This window comes from Peromyscus maniculatus, chromosome 9 (assembly GCF_049852395.1).
Source record: "Peromyscus maniculatus bairdii isolate BWxNUB_F1_BW_parent chromosome 9, HU_Pman_BW_mat_3.1, whole genome shotgun sequence".
Taxonomy (NCBI): Eukaryota; Metazoa; Chordata; class Mammalia; order Rodentia; family Cricetidae; genus Peromyscus; species Peromyscus maniculatus.
In genome coordinates, this window is record NC_134860.1 from 74,580,323 (window position 1) to 74,591,309 (window position 10,987).

General features: G+C 49.1%; 1 long non-coding RNA gene across 1 annotated transcript; it reads right to left on the reverse strand.

The window, feature by feature from the left end:
* Positions 1-3,928: 3,928 nt before the first annotated feature.
* LOC121832373 (uncharacterized) lies at positions 3,929-9,405 on the reverse strand. The gene is made up of 2 exons (XR_006076023.2): positions 9,250-9,405; positions 3,929-4,623 (listed from the first exon to the last, which is right to left on the reverse strand). It is a non-coding gene; the product is annotated as an uncharacterized LOC121832373 (long non-coding RNA).
* Positions 9,406-10,987: the final 1,582 nt, after the last annotated feature.

Here is a 10,987-nt window from a genome sequence, read left to right on the forward strand (position 1 = left end):
ATGCTGTGTGAAGGACCTGTTCACTAGAATGTGCAGGGAGCGTTAATTGTCTAAGGTGGGCATGTAAAGAAAGAGGCACAGCTCAGGAGAGGAAGCTTCCCGCTCTGCTGCCTGCTTGTTTAGGGAAGAAGTGCCACACCCTCTGTTGTTGGGAGGCCTCATGTGACAACAGAACTGGCCATGGTGGTTAGCATGGATGCACCTGGCCGTAGGGACCCAGCTTGGTCCCTGTGACGGAATGAACTTCAGTCATAATATTCAGAATCTTGTCCTCCCAACCCTGCCCCTCCCCCCACTCCTCCTGGACCATCTCTGTGGGAGTCAGTGGGTAGATCCACAATAGATACAGCTGAAAGACAGCTGGACGGAGCTGCGAGTCTGTGTGACCCCCTCATTCCCTCAGTCACCAGGAGCGCTGCAGCCCCATCGCCGCCCTGGATGTGGCTCTTCTCTCAGAACTGGTTTCAATTAGGGTATCTGTGGCTTGCGAACTACAGGGTCCCCAGTGAACAAGGGTCCTTTCTCTGTTCTCTGAGGAATGGCTGTGGGCAGTAGCAAATATTTAGGGAGGACAAGTAAATATTCTAGGGCTCAGAACAAGGATAGCTCAGGAGGAGATGACTGAGGATGGACTCCGGGGCTGAGGAGGCAGGCGGGACCAGCAAAGGGGACTAAGGAAGAAATTCCAAGTGTGAGAGAGGCAAGCCAGAAGAGCTATAGAAGTCCAGAAGTTGGGAGAGCCAAAGTTACATTTTAAGTTTTAATTATTGTACCTAAGAGATCTATGAAACAAAGATGTCTCTAACTTGTAAGCCTCTTGCCCAAGAACAGATAGTTCCTGAAATCCTGGGGCCTATTGATCATGGGTGATAACAAGTCACATGTTCTCACTCCCCTAAACAAGTTTGTTTGACCCATCTGCACCGGATGTTCTGGATCACATGTGGGCAGGAGGCTCACAGATTGGATGTATCAGGATATATGTTTGCCCCTGATTGGACCTGATGGGAAATACAATAAATTATGGGGTTTCCTTGTTAAGCCTCTGCAAACTGCGATTCTGGGCCATTTTCCTAAGAACGTAGGTATGGACCTGGCCAGTGTTTAATTAGAGATTGCTTCAAATTTGGCTTTAAACTGTGATAATGGTCTTATTTTCCATCAGTGGGATTAACCAAGTGTGTGGCTGGCATTAGTGTGAACGTGAGAGATCAGTAGTAAGTGTCCTCAAAGGTTGTTGAGTAGCATGTTGAGTGATGAGTTTAGATACATTAGAGCAAAAAAAAAAAAAAAACCTAACTCAAGGGGTGTGGTCAATGAGGTGATGAGGTCAATGAGGTGATGAGAAGGTGAGAGGAGACAGCAGAGATCTGCATGCTAGGAACCCAGCTAAGAGATAGAAGTAGAAAAATTAGCAAAATTAAGTGGCGGAAATGGAAGAATAGTAGGTACTTTGTGCATTTATGAGTCACAGATATAAAGACTGACCAATAACTGTTGGTGGGGCAAGAAGACATTGGAAGCACAACCCAGATGGGGAACCGACAGCTTCTCAGGATGAGCGGGAACACGCAGGTGAGTGCAAACACACACGGGCTTGCAGGTGCACAGATGAGCATCCTTTCTAAGGAAGCATGCCCTGTGTGTCAGGAGGCAGGGTCTACCAGCATGCTCAGAAGGCAAGGTTTCGGGGACGCTTGGGGAAAGCAGAGGAGAGACTCAAGATTCACAGATGGAACCATTGGAAGGCAATGGCTTTTGATTCCAAAAGCAAATCCAGACCTTGAGGTTTCCCCTCCGAGCTCTGTTTGCAGTTGACTCTATCCCCAAAGTCAGTGGCCTGGAGGCTGGGCTCTAGGATTGGCACCTGGGTGGGCAAAGGACAGGATGGGCTTGGATCAGCCAGGACATCATCGACTCAGGAACTCTCTCAGTTCCCATGGGAGACAATGGAGCCAGGTGCTGGGTGGGTGGGTGCCTAGGACAGAGAATGGGATTTGTTTGGAAGGCACACTTCTGCGTCAGCACACAGGGACACCCACAGAGTCACACAGCAGGGTCACAGGGCTGTGAGTAGGTGAGCCACCAAGCAGCCTCTGGCTCCACTCCTTCCTCTGCCTGCAGAGAAGGGACAGTGAATCCCAGAGGTGTGGTGTCACTTATGCATAATCACATGCTCACAGTCAGGGTCAAGCCCTGAACCACAACCGATGACAGAGAGGCCCCGAGGAGAGGAGAGACATTCATTCACTTGCTTGTTAGGTACTTGGGTCACAAATATGGATATGGCTTGGTACCCGCCTTTCAACAATGTCTGGTTACTGACAGGAGGTAGCTGTTGGGGTGAGTTATATGAGACAATGAGACATGAGGGGAAGATGGGGTTATTTGTGCCTGGATGTTGGATGTTGAGGATCGTAGAAAGCTTTTGAAAGATGGCCACTTGAACTGAGAACTAAGCAGATGGGGACAGTTCAGTGGCATGGTAGGGGGTGGGGTGGGGTAGCGTGTGCACACAGGCCTGGACACATGAGCCAGGAGGGATTTGGTAGAGTTGGTTCGAGAAGGAAATAGCCTGTGGGGGGCAGGGCTTGGGCAAATGGGAGCACTGTCTTGAGATCATGTTCCCATGGGGTGGGAGACACAGGCAGAAACTCGAGGGAGAGATCTTGGAGAAAGCGTACCATTTTGCTCCTGGGAGCTGCAAATCTGTCCATGGAGAAGGAGCTATTTGCTAAGACGTGGAGGGAACAGAGCCCTGAGCGGATGAGCTAGGTTCTGGGGTGGGGAGGGAGGCGGCTGTTCCTCCTTAAACACGCAACCCGCAACCCGGAAGGCTCAGGATCCCAGAGGCAAGTCAGACTCCTGTGAATAATGAAAATTAAAAGTGACAGAACAAAACTCTGCAGGGGAGAGTGTGGGACCAGGGGAGGGAGGAAGGGATTAATTTCTGGGAAGGACATCAGGGGTAGGATGGTGAGGGATGTGGAGAATTTTGACAGAATGGGTTGGGAGTCACAGAATGATGAGAACTCTAGAGGGGGGAACCATTAATTATTCTGATAGAATTTGCAGCTTGGGGAGGGAGTGCCCATGGATTTCAAAGCAATGAGCAGCTAGCTGCCTCTGACTTTTCCCTGATTTCTCCGAACTGAGGCCCCTTCCTCCCAGCTGACAGAGCCAAAGACTGTCTTAGGATGTGTTGCCTGGGTGTGTCAGACTTTGTATGGCAGCTTTTGGGTAGATACGAAGCATTGGTCGAATGAATGGATGGATGGATGACTGGAAAAGGGCAATAAAGTATCCAGAAGGCCACTACTAAGCCTTTAAAAAAGGTTCTGGGAATGTAAAATAGAAATCCTTCATGCACAAAACCCAAAACTTATGTTTCTTAACCCAAGGCTCTTAGTCTTTTTTGTGTCATGGACACCATCCCCGCCCCCCCCCCCCACTCCTGATATCTGTGAAACCTACTGGTAGTTTGAATGTAATTGGCCCCATAGACTCATAGGGAGTGGCACTATTAGGAGGTGTGGCTTTGTTGGGGGAAGTGTGCCACTGTGGAGGCAGCCTTGGAGGTCTTCTAAGTTCAAGCCATGCCCAGTGTCTCAGTTCACTTCCTGTTGCCTGCAGGTCAAGATGTGGAACTCTCAGCTCCTTCTCCAGCACCCTGTCTGCCTGCATGCCACCATGTCACACCATGATGATAAGGGACTAAACCTATGAAAATGCCACCCCAGTTAAATGTTTTCCTTTATAAGAGTTGCTGGGGTTGTGGTGTCTCTTCGCAGCTGTAGAAACCCTAACTAAGACACCTGCAGAACCCTTCTTCAAAGTTTTCAAGTTAAAACAAGATATCCAGGACCAAAAGAAAACTTTTGTTTTGAAATACATTTAGCACAACATTTTAAGAAATAGAGACTCCATGGTTCTAGGAATCCTTGTTTATTAACATACTAAATAACAAGGTCTAGGAGCGGGTTTCAATAATGACTGTAATTTTGGAGCAGTAATGGGTTTAATGACATTTTCAACCACCTGACACAACTTGAACAGGTCTGGAAATAGCTATGTTGCTTCCAGAGACTACCGCCGATGCGGCCGTTGTGGTGTGTGCCACTGAAGGAGACACTGGCAACCATTAGTGAAACCAGATGCCTTTCCCATCCACACTGATACAGCCACTGAGCTCCAGAGTTGGTGAGGAGCTTGTCTGACCAGGCTTCGGCATCCTTAGCAGCTGTCATTTTGAAGGTCACAAGTGGTCTTGAGGAGGAGGCACACTGAGGTGGGGCCCTGGTGAGCCTGCCACAGGAAGCATGGCGGGAAGGCTGGAGGGAAGCTGAGATGACTTGCTTCAGTGCGACACCGGCCCTCAGATGCAGACACGAGCTTTGGAGCTGTCTGGGCTGCCTGAGGCCATGAAGGATTTGCCTCCAGAAAAATCTCTGGGCTCAGAAGCTCTGACAGGTTGAGTAGCCATCTGACTTGTTGACTGAAGCAGGTCTCTGCTCAGAATTTGTTTCTTTCTCCTCATTGACAACAATTCCGTGAGACAACTTCATGAGCACCTTGGTCTACCATAAGCTAGCGGAAGATGTTTGCCTGCTTGCCTGGCGTCTTCTGGGCCGTGTTTTGAATTGGAAAGGAGGAAAAGGAACAATTAAAGTCGAGTTGGCCAGAGTGAGTAGAGACACACGGTGTTTTTTGTTTTGTTTTGTTTTGTTGTTTTTTCAGTGTGACTGAGGGAAGTCTCTGTGGTGAAGTTGCTGCAGTATAGACCCAATGTTTTACATCTCTGCATGCTTCTTATGTGGGAAACTACCTGCTGAAGGGTTTTCTGGGGAAAATAATTGTATTTACCTTACATATCTGTGCCCCAAATATTTATTGGTAATTTTTTGTGTGTGCATGTGCATACACATGTGTACACATGGGTGTGGTGGCCAGAGGTCTACCTCAGGTACCCATCTCAGGAACTGTCCATCTTGACTTTTGAGACAGTCTCTCATTGTACCTGGTGCTCACTGATGAAGCTAGGCTGGCCAGCCAGCTATTTCCAGGGACTGTCCATCTTCTCTTCTACAGTGGTGGGATTCTAAGTGTGTGCCACAATACCTGGTATTGTCTTCTGGGTTCTAGGATTAAATTCAGGTCTTCATGGTTGCACTGACTGAGCTCTCACCCATGTTCCTGATGGGTGTTTTTTTTAAACAACTAAATACAATGAGGTTAAAAAAAAACAAAAAACAGTAAACAACAGAGAAAACCAAGGAAATCACTCACAAAACCTGCAAAACTAAATACTCCTGAGATCCAAAAGAGTACCAGAGCACATTAGGAAACTGGACATGTGTTGGGATCAATGCTCACAGCACTTGCTGTGAACACTACACCTCTCCACACAGAGATCTCGAGTAGTGTCACTGCCGACTCCTCGGAAGGTCCTGCAGGGAACCTGCGCTGTGTGACACAGCCATCTAGGCAGGTTTTCAAGGCCAGGAGCGATAAGCTTGTGTCTGAGAGAGGAGGCCACCACTTTTACTTTAGAACGTGTCCTTTCTCCAGGAACTCCAAGTTTCCATCATCGCATCAGTCACCTGTCTGCTGAGTGTGTGAGATCAGTGAGAACAAGTTGCAAACATAAAATAACCTCAGAGGGGAAAAAATGAAACGAAAGAGAGATGGAAAGGGAAGGAGGAAGGGGGGAGGGGAGGTGGTGGAGAGGAAAGAAGAGGAGAGGAAGGGAGAGGAGAGGAGAGGGACATGAAGGGACTAGAAGGGAAGGGGGAGGGGAGCAGGAAGGAGGAATGGGGTGGGGAAGAAGGTGGAGGAGTGAGGAGAGAAGAACAGAGAGCAGAAGGGCGCTGTAAGGAAAGGAAGTGTCTGGGTGTGATAAGGGCCCCAAGCCCTTCCCTGCTGTTACTTCCTTGATTAAGTAACAGCAGCAGCCAGTCTGGTTGTTCAGCTGGGTCCATGAAGTGCTACCCTTCTCTGTTTGCTAGGAAACACTCATCCCAGGCTTCCACTGGGGCTGGGAGGTGGTCGTGTGAATGAGGACCTGCTCCTGGCTTGCAGACCATCCTTCTTCCCCTTCCGGAGACCTCCCTCGCCTCCCTGTGGTGGTTTGAAAAGGAATGTCTCCTGTGGGCTCACGTATTTGAATGCTTAGTCAACAGGGAGTGGCATTCCTTAGAAGGAATGGGAGATGTGGCCTTGCTGGAGTAGGTATGGCCTTGCTGGAGGAAGTGTGTCACTGGGGGTGATGGGCTTCGAGGTTTCAAAAGCCCAAGCCAGGTCCAGGGTCTCTCTCTTCCTGCCGCCTGTGGATCTGCACGTAGAACTCTCAGCTCCTTCTCCAGCACCATGTCTGCCTGGGTGCCGCCATGCTTCCCGCCATGATGACAAGGGACTAAACCTCTGAACTGTAAGCCAGCCCCAGGGAAGCATTATCTTTTATAAGAGTTGCTGTAGTCACGGTGTCTTTTCACAGCAATAGAAACCCTAACTAAGACACCCTCCTTCCCTTCTGGGAGAGGCAAGCGTGGCAGGCTTTGAAGTGTTTGTCAGCAGGGTCCAGACCACTCCAGGCAAGGAGCACAGGGGCACTTCTGATAAGACCTTAGCCTTCTGGAGTCTGCTAGCCTGCTAACATCAGATGTCTGGAATTCCAGATGTGGTGCTTGGGCCTAAAAAAAAAAAAAACCTGCTTCCAGAGACTGTTTGCATCTTACGTATAAACATTTATAGTACCTTCATGCCCTTGCTCCACAAATATTTATTAAGCATCTTCATCAGAGACAGTCCGGGTTGTGGCTCCCTCTTGGAACCCTAAGGCTCCTCTGCCCCGATATCAAAAGGCAGAGACCAACTATTTCCCTCCATTTGGTTAAGGTTTCCTCCTTCAGGTAAAGCGGATGGACAGCGAAGGACTCGGCTCAGAGAATGCTGCCCTGAGATGATATGAAGAGCCACAGAGGGGCTGCAGGGAGCCAGGCATGGCCAGGCAGGGCCAGGCAGGGCCACGGGCTCTCTACAGGAGTAAACCAGGCTTCTGTGTGTGAAACAGATCAGCAGGGTTTATGACCACATGAAGGCTGTTCAGAGAAACAGACCCAGTAGAAGATACGCAGATATCTAAGAGGTGACTGTGAGAGGAACTGGCCACACAATCAGGGACGCCAGGATTCTCCACCATCATCCCCTGGAGAACAAGGGAAGTCGGTCAGGTAATTCCCGCCGAGACCCCAGGCATGAGAACCACAAGCGCCAGTGTCTAGGGGTGGGAGATGGTGCATGTGCCCCTCAAGGACGGAGCGATTGCTTCCCTACACTATCTCTTTGTTCTCTCCAGACCCTCAGTGGATCGGATGGTGCCATCTGTTTTATCAGTTCAAACGGGAGCTCTTTCCAGAAACATCCTCAGAGACACACCCAGGAGTAACACTTCATCGGCTCTCTGGGCATCTTTTAGCCTAGTCAAGTTGACACAGGAAATTAACCATAAGGCCATTCGTTTCTTCCTTCCTTCATCTGTCTCTAAAGCGTCCTTTGCGGGCTGGGGAGATGGCTCTGATGGTCAAGAGCCTGCCAAGCAAGTGTGATGGATTGAGTTCAATCCCCAGCACCCATGTAGAAAGCTGAGCACGGTGGTGCATGCTTGCAATCCCAGCACTGGCTGGTGGTGAGGGGCAGAGACAGAGGGACCCCTGAGGCCAGCCTAACTGAATCAGTGAGCCAGGTCCCAGGGAGAGATGTTGTCTCAAAACACAAGGTAGTTTCTGAGAACAGCACCTGACATGAACGCTGGCCTCCACACATATATGGACATACATACATGGATGTGCCTTCATATACATGTGCAAACACACACACACACATACATGAACATACATACACATTCTGCCTCTCAACACACCACACACACACACACACACACACACGCACGCACGCACGCACGCACGCACGCACACACACACACACACAGCCCTTGTGTATACTCTAGAGTCCACGTAGCTCTGGCTACCATCAGATAGCGTCTGCTGTCAGGAAGAAGGCAGGAAAGCAAACAACTCTAAGTGTGGTGGAATGCAGCAGGAGTACAGGAGCCCAGAAGCTAGCAGCAGCAGCAGCTGCACGGGGGAGCTGGGGAGGAGGGAGGGGTTCCAAGGGAGGGGGGAGATGTAAAGGCGAGCCCTAAAACACAGAGAGCTGGGAAACTGGCCGTGTGTGGTTGCGGTGTGTCTGGAAGGAAAGAGTGGTCCTGGGGTTTGAGAGGTAATGCGTGTGGAGGCAGGATGTGAAGGGTAAGGGAAGGCCTGGTGATGACTGTGCTCTACAGGGTAACCTGAGCTTGCAGGGGTGAGGAGGCTTGGGTTTGAGCAGGTCCTGAGAAAGCCCTTGGGGAGCCCAGTGGACGCTGGGAATGGAGGCTGGAGGGAGTTCAGGAGGGAGAGCAGACCAATTCTGCGTCAGAGCTGAGCTTCCCAGACTGCTGTCCTGGTGAAGCATTCCTACTGTAGACCCAGAGTCAGGCAGCGGGGCCAGGCCTGGGCCAGCTCCTACAACTCTGGGCAGTTTGTGTTCCTTCTTTATGCCTCAGTGTCCTCCACTGTAAAGGGCAGATAGCTTAAGCTTGAGGGTCACACGAGATGTACACATAGAAGTGCTCAAAGCAAATTAGCTGTTGACTAGAACTCTTCATGGTTGGAGGTTACAATGGATGGGTGGCCCAGGGTGGGAGTGAGCCTGAGCAGGGAGAGGCTTGGGACAGTCTGGAACCTGAGCCAGTAAGAATGTTCTCTCAGGGGGCTGGGAATATAGTCAGTTGATAAGAGTGTTTGCTTGGCATGCCTGAAGCCCGGGGTTTGATCCCCAGCGCCACATCAAACAGAACTATAATCCCAGCTTTTGGGAGGGAAGTGGAGGCAGGAGGATCAGGAATTCAAGGTCATTCTCAGCTGCGTAGACTGAAGAAATGGTGTTCCAAGAGAAAGCAGAATGGTGACCACTAAGGCAGGACTCACCGAAGGAAACTTCTGCAGGTGTAGACGGTGAGGTGGGAATTTACTGGAGAGGGGGATGGGGAAAACTGAGTTCAAGATCATTTACTGAAAACTTGCCAAGGGCAGATGTGGAAATGCTGTCTGTTACCGCTCCATCTAAGTCACATCCAGAAAAAACTAGTGATATTGTTGGAAGTAAACACAAGTTGAACTTTAAAAAGAGGAAGCGGGGTGTGGAACACACCTGCAGATCCAGGGGAAACACTCTGGGGGAAAGGTTACAGTGTTACTGGCTTAGTGACTGGTCCTGAATCATCCTCCGAGTAGACCGATAACAGGCAAGAAAAAGGTTACATGGTGACAGTTCAGAGATGCTGAGCTGTGACGTTTGTGTGAGGACTCTTACGCTAAAGCAGTTACAGAATGTTGGGAAGTCATGGTAACCCTCACAAACATTCCATAAGGAGTGATCCATACCTTGAGTGTCCCCCCCCCCCCCCGCCACTCCCAGGTTGTAATGTACTTTGACCATGTTCTTTTCCTGACTCTTGCCTGGCATCTGTTCCAGAATCTTCGCCATATACTTGCTTGAATTCAAAGGATTAGAGGATCGCCATTCTCAGATTCGGGAAGTTAGGGTAAAGCTTCATGATGGAAGCCTGAATTACCCGTCACCTAAAAAGTTATTCACTTGTGAAAATATTTACAAGCCTATTAAAAGGTAATTCAGAGCCTCTGTGGAAAAAGATTTATAGTACAGAAAACTGTACATTCAGCTCTCCATAACTATGACTTCCACATCCACGGATTCAACCAGAGAGAGAACATATTTGGATAAAGCATTGCATCTATACTGAGCATGTATAATCTTTTTTTTCCCATTGTCCATAAGCAATGAAATGTAACAACTATACAATATTTTGATTGTGTTAAGTATGATAAGCAATCTAGAGATCCTTTAGCATGTGCAAGAAGTTGTGAATAAACCATATGAAAACACTAAGCCATTTTATGTAAGGGACTCCTTAGCTATGGACTCTGGTGTCTACAGTAGCAGAGGCTCCTGGGACCAATCCCTATGGAGATAAGTGCTAGTTAGATTCCACATGAGTCATGATTGTGACATGTTTGGGTAGGAAATCCTAAAAGCCTACCAGCTACATTCATAAAATTTTATCACAGTGCTTTCCCTTGGACTGGTACAAGATGGGGTTCTAATGTGCACCCCATATCTTCTTAGAGAAGAGGAGGAGCTGAGTATGCTTTCTGGGGAGGGTGCCTGAGGAGGACACAACCCTCTTGATGTCCCATACACCTTGTCTCCCAAACCAGGCCTTGGTGCTCTTCTGGACTCTTTCTTCATTCACTGTCTCTTAGATCCAGGCACTGCATCTATCAGATCTTATGCCCTTTGCTGTCCACAGCTGAGTTCTGGTGCTCATGTGTCACCGACAAGCTTCTCTTCCCTCCCTTCCTCCAGGGCGAGTTCCTTTCCATCCCTTGCTCACACAGCTCTCAGGTCAAACTTCCTGAAGTTCAAATGTGTGTCGTTCCCTGTTATAATTCCTAACGTACACTTGTATGGGCACCACCTGGCCCAAGGCTTTCATGGTTGGTCTTAAGCCGACTGTTAGAGCCTACCTCCTTTTACAAGTATCTTAGACTGTAGGCAGGCCACACACCCAATAAGCCCTTAGTACGCCAAGTGCTTTCTCAACTCCACCATACTGCACCCACACTTTCCTCTGCATGAAGAGTTAGGACAGAGACTCGACTCAAACTCACCCAGAAGGAGATCATATTAACCCATACATGGTAAATGCCAGCTTCAGCTTCAACTTTGAATGTCTCCCAAAGACCCATATATATGAGGCTTGGTCCCCAGGGTGAACTGTTGGGAAGGGGTAGGACATATAAGAGGGTCTTTATGTCCCTGAAGCTGTGGCCTTGAAGAAGATTGTAAGAAACTAGTCCTTTGGCCT